The 8,747-nt window shown below is 50.1% G+C and overlaps 1 long non-coding RNA gene across 1 annotated transcript; it reads left to right on the top strand.

Annotated features, from left to right (window-relative positions):
- The first annotated feature begins 4,852 nt into the window (after positions 1-4,852).
- On the top strand, positions 4,853-6,448 carry LOC140594981 (uncharacterized). The gene is made up of 2 exons (XR_011996320.1): positions 4,853-5,005; positions 5,950-6,448. It is a non-coding gene; the product is annotated as an uncharacterized lncRNA (long non-coding RNA).
- The last annotated feature ends 2,299 nt before the right edge of the window (positions 6,449-8,747 follow it).

The following is an 8,747-nucleotide window of genomic DNA, read 5'->3' as shown; positions in this document are numbered from 1 at the left end:
GAGACTGATAATCCAGTGATCTGCCGGTAACCAGAATAGAAATTCTGGATAGGTCTACAGCAGATTGCAGTTAAGTACTTCAAATTAACTGGAAAAATCAACGAATGAGTAGATAAACAATGCCAGTTCTGGACCAACGGGTAGTCATGATTTCTAGATAAAATAATTTCTCACTTCTATTTAATTTCTCAGTTTAATGATTATTTAAAAGAGATTTAAACGTGACACCAAGGGCTTATGAACCAAATTTCCTCCATCACAAAACAGCATACGAGAAATTGAAGAGCCAATTTCTTTTTCATAATAGCAGTGACCATTGTGACTGAGGAACTGATCAGGTGTGCATGCTGGAGACCGAGAGACAGGCTAGCGGTCATTTAGCTAAAGAAATAAGATTGATCGTGAATGTAAAAATAAGGTATCTAATTCACTCCTTGAATGAATAAAAGTGCACTTGGTACAAAACTCAAAAAGGTATAAAGGCTCATAGAGTAAAAATTAGTTCTTCTTTATAAACTTGGCCGTCAACCACTCAGTTTCCTCCCCACTGCATTCACCAGTTCTTTGGAGTTCTGTGTAGGTGTATGGGTGGGGCGCCTACTGTATGCAACTGTATGCATCACATTTTTCCACTGAACAACAGATCCTATACGCCCACTTCATAAATACCATAAATATCTACCTTATTCACTATCTGCCTAGCCCTCTGTGGCATGAATGCACCATATTTTATTTAACCATTCCCCTTTTAAGGAATATTGACTTCTTTCCAATCTTTCATAAATCTGAATTCTATTGTGGATGTTCCAGCCCACATGTAACTAGACTCCAGCTTTGTCCTTATTTTCACTTGCCTACTAGGTTTTTGCTCATCCTTTTGTTTTCAACATGGTTCAAAGCATTTTAGGTGGTGGGGTGTGATTTTCTTGTGTACTCAAGTGATGATTGTGATGTTTCCGCCAATTGCTAGATGTTCCATTTTAGACACAGAGACACCTGCCACTTAGTGACATTGTATGGAAGGGTTCTGAGCTAGTTTCTCAGATGGGAAGTTGCCTAGAGGTTGATATATGCACAGCGTGTAATGATGCAATTGGGTGGATAAGTTAAGGGCAATGTTAGACTTGGCTCACTTGGGTTTGCAGCCCACTCGACTCAAAATAATGTGGCACACAGCTTTCTACAAAAACCGAATGGTGGATGTGTTGATAGGAATCCAGGTCTACTGTGGGTTTGTCAAGCACAGACTTCTGTTTTCTAAATACCTAGGGCAAATATAAATCAAAAATGAATTGTGTGGACTACATTTTTCCTTCATTTTGAAAACTTTATAGATTTTTTATTACCATGAAACCCATACGAATATTTCATAAGTAGAATTTTCAGGAAGTTTTATGCCCCTTTTTATAAACCTCTAATGAAGAAACAAGTAACATAATAAGGAAACAGTAAGGTGTAATTTTGCACAATGTATATACTCTTTTTTAAAAAAGATTTATTTATTTATGATAGACATAGAGAGAGAGAGAGAGGCGGAGGGAGGGAGAAGCAGGCTCCATGCCGGGAGCCTGACGCAGGACTCGATCCTGGGGCTCCAGGATCGCACCCTGAGCCAAAGGCAGGCGCTAAACTGCTGAGCCACCCAGGGATCCCCCAATGTATATACTCTTAAATATTAATGTTTGACTCAAGATGTGATCTTGGTTGTTCCAAGTAACAAAAAGCTCAAGCCCCAAACAGGAATTAATTGGCTCCTATAGGGAGCAGTCCAAGAGTACACTCGCTTTGCTGCAGCTCCACCCAGGCTCACACGTCACCATGAGAACCTAAGTCTTGGTTCTGTTTCTTTGGGGTGACCTCACCTTCAGATAAGCTCTTCCCTCATAGTCTCAAGATGGCTGATGGCAGTTGGTGGTCTTTCCCTTGCCCAGATGTGTGGCCAGGAAACAGTGCTTCTATCCCTAGTCATGGAACAACAGTTTTGGACTTTATTCTCACAAATCCATCTGGGAAGCATCACTGATGAGCTCAGGCCTGAGGCAATGCCTTTCTCCTAAAACCAAAGGTAGAGCCCGATTTCCAAAGTATATGGGCTGAATGGGGGTGAGGTGTACACCTGCACAAAATGAGGGACGACAGGCAGGGATAAAGTAGCAAACATCTCCCCAGTCGCCCATACCTTGACCAGGAGGACACCCAGCAAGTCTGGCTGCCCAGTGCCCCCAACCACAAATCCACAATCACCCCTGGGACCCTGATGGGTCTCAGGCTGCCCCTGGTTGTTTCTGGATCTTTTCTGCTTCCTTAATTCTTGATCTCCTCTCTGCATCTCACCTTGGGTGGCTCTCTTCTTCTCTCTCTCTTCGTCCAAACACAGTGTCCTGCTTTTTCCTTCATCTGCTTTGAAGTGCTCTCCCAGGAGGCTGCCCTTCCCAGAAGGCTGGCGTGGGGACAGCGAGTTACTCAAGGGCACGTTACAGCACACAATTTGAATTTCAATATTAGCCCCTTGGAAACCCAGCTTGACAGATGGGGGCCGCATACCATACAATTCGCCCCGAGAAAGTGGACGATCCGGTGCCTTTCAGCATATCCACGGAGTTTATCTGAGTATCGGACATTTTCATCCTCCCAGAAACCCTGTACCCGTTAGCATTCCTCTCCTTCCCCTTCCTGCCCCTCAGCCCTGTTTATTTCATATAAATGGAAACGTACTATCTGTGGCCTTTGGTCTCCCGCGACTTTTACTTACTTTTACTTAGCGTGATGTTTTCAAGGCTCATCCACGTTGTAACATGTTCAGCTTCATTTCTTCCATGGTGAATAACATTCCATTTCTGGATGTGGCATGTTTTCTTTTTCTTTCTTTCTTTTTTCTTTCTTCTTTCTTTCTTTCTTTCTTTCTTTCTTTCTTTTCTTTCTTTCTTCTTTCTTTTTTCAACACAAGGGGAGTTTTGTTTATTTTTTTAAAGATTTTATTTATTTATTCATGACAGACACACAGAGAGAAAGGTAGAGACTCAGGCAGAGGGAGAAGCAGGCTGCCTGTGGGGACCCCAGTGCGGGACTAGATCCCATGACCCCCGGATCACACCCTGAGCGGAAGGCAGATGCTCAACCACTGAGCAACCCAGGTGCCCCCGTCATGCTTTCCTTGCGCGTTGGTCAGTTGCTGCGCTTTCTGGCTGCAGAGGGTGGGGCTGCGGTGAGCAGGGGTGACTTTAGCCTGTTTTGCAAAATGCCTTCAGCACAGCCCCTTGGGGTGATTTCTCACTGGCCACCTTCCCCCAGCACCTCAGCCCCCCAAGGGTTTGTACCTGTGCGACTGTGTCATTGAAGTGCCATCGGTAGACGACCAAGGCTTCAGGGGAGCCTCTGTCCCTGCGATCAGCTGGGGTTGGGGGGCGATCGGCTGACATTGAGATGTCCATGGACTTCCAAGTGGAGGTGTCCAGAAGCGAGCTGCCCCGGGGGCCTGGGGGCCGGATTAGTCGGGGCCGCAGCCTGGAGCCCGCCAGTCCTCAGGACACCGGCCGGTCAGAGGCGGGACCAGGAGGGGACACGAGGACTGGGTGCTGGGAAGGGACGGAGCCCCGGGGGTTGGGTGGGGGAGGACGGCTGTCCACGGCAGGGGCCGACCAGCCAGGCCGGGGTGCACGCTGCGGGGCCGTGGGTGAGGACCCCTGTTCCTCCTCTGCGCAGCGCTGCGAGGAGGGAGCAAGCAGATGGGGGGGGGGGTGATAGGAGCTGACCCTGCGGGGCACCATGCAGTGGAGAGCCCGTGTCCGAAGAGGACAAACCAAGAAACGACAGGAAAAGCAGCGTCAGCATATGCACCCTGGTAGGAACGGGGTGGGGGTGGGGGGTTCCATAATGAAAATGTAGACCAAAAAAGTGGGCGTTTGTGCACACACCTGCCCTACCCCCTACCGCACACAAGTCATATCCCACACACTACACACACACCCATGCCAAACCCCCTAAGCCCCCCCCCCAACACCACACACATTACGCTCACACACACCAGCTGGTACACACCTGTCCACCCCCGCATCCCTCCCTATATACCCTACACACGCCACGCACACCCCACACATGCACCACACACACACACACACACACACACACTCCCTAAAGCATGTACACCACACACAGCCACCACACACTATACACAACCCCACACCCCACACACACACAGCCACCCCCACCCCCACACCCCCTACCATACACATATATGACCTTCCATGACCACATATTCAGTCCTCCCTCCTACAATGCCTAGCTCCAATGCCATCTCCTCTGAGAAGCCCTTCACAGAACCTCCAAAGGGATGCACCATCTTCTTCCCCCAGTCCCCATGGCTGACCTGTGTGCGCTCCTGTGGGAAGGGCCCTCTCTCCTCAGACCAAGAACTCTCCTGCGTCACCATTCAACCACATTCAGGTTGGCTCCCCTCATAGGACCTGACCTGTGTCTTTTACCGTTCAGAGTTTGTTCGATCGATCCCCACACACAGACACACCACACAATGCCCCCCCTCACTGTACATACCATACACTCACCCCACATGCCCCTCCATATGTACGTGGTGATTTCTAAATGGTGTTTTTTGGGGGGTGAGGGCAAAGAGACCCCTGCTGTGCCAGAGCTTCCCCCCCCCCCCCCCCCCCCCCCGCCCCGGAGCTCTGGTTTAATGACATCCTCCACGCACTGCTGGGATATCTACTCTATTCACTACACTCTCTCCTGGCTCAGTGAGAGCAAACCAGAGCTGGGGAAGGGTAGGGAACAACACAGGCTCCCGGGATGAAGGGACGGAAGGAGGTCACTTGAAATCTTTTCTTTCTCCCAGATCCTGGCACTGGGCTTCCTCCCTTCTGCTGAGGCTCCGTCGGGGGCAACAGGGAGACAGCTTCCTACCCAACCTGCCACACCGTGACCTCCCCCAGCACCTCACCCAGGCCTATGAGAGACCGTGTGGCTTTACCACTCTGGACAGAAGCAGGTGTGGAAAAGACTGCCATTGCAGGGGCTCAGGGGAGGATGACCCCAAAGAGAAAGAGGATGTGGGGAGGGTGCATGGGGTGGACGTGGGCTAAGACTCTGTCATGACATGATGTGGAGCTGTTGGCTTGTTTTCTGTGGCTTTTGCTCCAAACAAGAGGATTTGGCTCTCATAGTAAAGCGTGCAGTACACCCCAGCATTCATCGTGGGGGCCCCTGAGGGTGGTCCAGAGGCTTCCTTGGCTTGAGGAAAGGAGGTTGGGCATAGTGGTACCCCTGAACCAGAAAGAAACAGACAGAAAAGAGAAAGGAATCTCCCCAGGCTGAATATTTGTGTCCCCAGCAGCTCATAGGTTGGAAGCTGGCCCCAGTGTGGAGGCACACCAGAGGCAGGGTCTTGGGGAGGTGAGTGGTCACCAGGGTGATGCCCTCAGGACGCAGCTGTGCCCTGCTGGGAAGACCCACCAGGTGACGACACAAGAAGTTGGCAGTCTATAGCCAGGGAGAGGGTCTCACCAGGACCTGGCCACCTGTCCCCTCCAGGTGGGATCTTTAGCTTCCAGACCATGAGAAAAACATGTTTGCTGTGTAAGCCCCCTGGTCTGGGTCTGGGGTGGCTGGTTATAATGGCCCACAAGGGGCAGGGACCACAAAACAGGAGTTCAAGTGAGCTGAGACGAAAGGAAATGATTCAAGAGGCAGGTGGGGAGGGAATAGGGCTGCACACAAGTGTGTGTGTGTGTGTGGGGGGTGTGTGTGTGTGTGTGTGTGTGTGTGTATGTATAGAGCCTCACGGGAAGAGAGGAGGCTGGTCTAAGAACTGGATTTGGGTGTTATTCTGTGGACTGATACAGTGAATTAATGCGTTAGCTTCCTCCTGGGGCTGCTGTAACCAATTGCCACAAACTTGACAGCTTGAAATAGCAGCAATGTATTCTCTTACAGTTCCGGAGACCTGAAGTCCAAAAGCAAGGTGTTGACAGGGCCATGCTTCCTCCAAAGGCTCTAGGAGGCTCCCGCCTGCCTCTTGCAGCATCGTGTGGCCATAGGAGCTCCTTGGCTTGTGGCAGCACCGCTCCAGTCTCCACCCCTGCCTTCTGAGAACCTGTCCTTGTGTGTATGGGTCTCTTCTAAGGACACCGGTCGCTGGATTAAGGGCTCACCCCAAGGCCAAGATGGGCTCATCTCCAAGTCCTTAACTTAATTACAGCTGCAAAAACCCTATTTCTGAATCGGGTCACATGCACCTGGGGACACGTCAGGACTTGGACCTGTCTCTTTGGGTGCACAGTTCAACTCACTACAGTTATTTACATGGTTTTGACTTATGAACATGGCATTCTTTAGAGGGAGACTTTCTCAGGAGTATTGCACAAAATTTAAAGTTCTCTTTTAGTTTTTGCTTTGCTTTGCAAAAAAAAAAAATAATAAAAGGTAAAATGAATGGGTGCCTAAGAAGATATTAAAAATCTGGAGTATGACTGAGAAAACACAGGACAATTGAGAACCTGAAAGTGAGTACAAATCTATGATGGGAGTTAAGGTACATTCGCCTGTGATCACACTGGATCCTGGGCGAGATGATATGTGGCAGCACATCCCCAAAAAACAGATATGATGGTGACATTTTCAGGAATCCCTGTGCTGAGTGATTTTCTAGTTGAGTATTTGACTCAAATAAATGATTATCCCATCTGTTCATTGACTGAACAAACTCTGAACCTTAAAAGACATGGGTCAGGTCCTACGAGGGGAGCCAACCTGAATGTGGTTGAATGGTGACGCAGGAGAGTTCATGGTCTGAGAGGAGAGAGGGCCCTTCCCACAGGAGCGCACACAGGTCAGCCATGGGGACTGGGGGAAGAAGATGGTGCATCCCTTTGGAGGTTCTGTGAAGGGCTTCCTGGAGGAGGTGGCATCGGGGCTGGGAGGGAGGACCGAATGCGTGATCATGGCAGGAGGGCCATCCTAGGCAAAGGGAAAAACAGAGGCTTGAGTGAGAAGTATCGTAGTGTGTGCGGGGGAATAGGACGTGGCTCAGTTTGGAGGGACTTTAGAGTCTGCAGGAGAACACGGAGGTCGAGTGGGGCTGGCTCACGGAGGATCTCCAGGGCCACACAAAGGAGTCCGCGGTGCAGACACATCCCTCTCAGGAGGACAGTTTGAGAGTCTCCAGGGGCGAGTGTAGTTGGAAAGAGCTCCTCCAAAGGGGAGCCTTCCTACCCGGGGTCTGAGGCCCTGGACCCTGGGAACCATTCCAGCTCCAGGCGGGGGATGATTCTGTGCAGCTGCTTGTGAGCCTGGAGTGGGTGAAACCAGAGGCAGTCCCATGGGGACCCTCCGGCCATCACCCCCCTTACAGGGGGTTGGCCACAGGGAGAGAACAGAGCAGATCCTGCCGCTGAGATCTTACTGGAGAAGTGTGGGCTGAGCCGCCCGGCCCCAGGGGGCTGGAGTGAGCGGATTTCTTGCTAGACGTTCATTCCTTATTTAGGTTAAGACAATATGTGCAGGATTCTCTCAGCCTCCATCCTACAGGGCTTTAGTTGACGGATATGCAGATCGGTGATTGAAATGCACCTCCGTTCTCTGCTATTTTTCTTCCCTTGAGTTGTTTTTTGCTTTACCTGTGTTGGGGGAGGACAGGAGGGCCGTCCACTCCGCCTTGTTTCTTGCATCTGCACGCAGGACACAGTAGCATGTTCCCATCTGTGTCCCTTGCTGGTGCACGGGCTCGTCCTCCCGCCAGCCTGCCTGAAATCCCACCTTCTAGATGTGGGCCGCCAGCAGGGCTGAATCTTTGGGACATTGTGCCAAGTGAGAGATCAGTCACGGGAGGACAAACATCATTTCTAGGAGGGATCTAAAGGAGTGGAAAGCACAGAGAAAGAAGAATGGTGGTGTCAGGGGCCGGGGAGGGGAAAGGGGGGGTGAAGTGTTCAGTGGGTTCAGAGCTTCATTGTGAGAAGATGAAAAGGTCCTAGAGATGGATGGTGGTGATGACTGCACAACAGTGTGAATGTACTTAACGCCACTGACCTATATATTTAAACATGGTTAAGCTGGTAAATCTTATGTTATGTGTGTTTTACCATGATTTAAAAAAAGATAGGGGCTCCTGCGTGGCTCAGTTGGTTCAGCGTCTGCCCTGGGTTCGCCAGGGTCCTGGGATCAAGCCCTATGAGCAGAGAGCCTGCTTCTCCCTCTGCCAGCCGCTCCCTCTGCTTGTGCTCTCTCTCAAATAAATAAGTAAAAATCTTAAAAGAAAGAGATGTTCATATAGATTCCAAAAGAGCACCATCTACCCTCCTCGCCTGCATTTACCAACCCCACCATATTTGTTTATTCATTTATTCCCACTTGGTTGCCCCACTAACATGTGAGTTCTGTTTGGTTTGCCATTGTATTCCCAACACCCAGAACGGTGCCTTGCTTGCCTTAAGTGCTGAATGAACGAACGAATAATAAATAATTATGAATGTGTTGAGACTTCTCACTTCTTAGGCGATGGATCAGTCAGGGGAACACAAACCATTCTGGGTATCTCAAGCAAGAAGAGATTTAATTCAAGGAATGAAGGTCTTGCAGAATCGCTGGATGGGTAGGGGGTGGCAAGGGGAGGGAAAGCCATCACCAGCTGTTGGCCCACACTAGCTGAGGAGCAGTAAGTTTCGGAGCCCACAGGACCCATTGCCAGTGTCACATGACACGAATTCCCTGGGAAGGAAGGCCCTTGTGATCGT

The sequence above is a fragment of the Vulpes vulpes genome, chromosome 13 (genome assembly GCF_048418805.1).
Source record: "Vulpes vulpes isolate BD-2025 chromosome 13, VulVul3, whole genome shotgun sequence".
NCBI classification, from domain to species: Eukaryota; Metazoa; Chordata; class Mammalia; order Carnivora; family Canidae; genus Vulpes; species Vulpes vulpes.
Note: the sequence above shows the minus strand (reverse complement) of the source record. Positions and strands in the feature narration are given on the sequence as shown.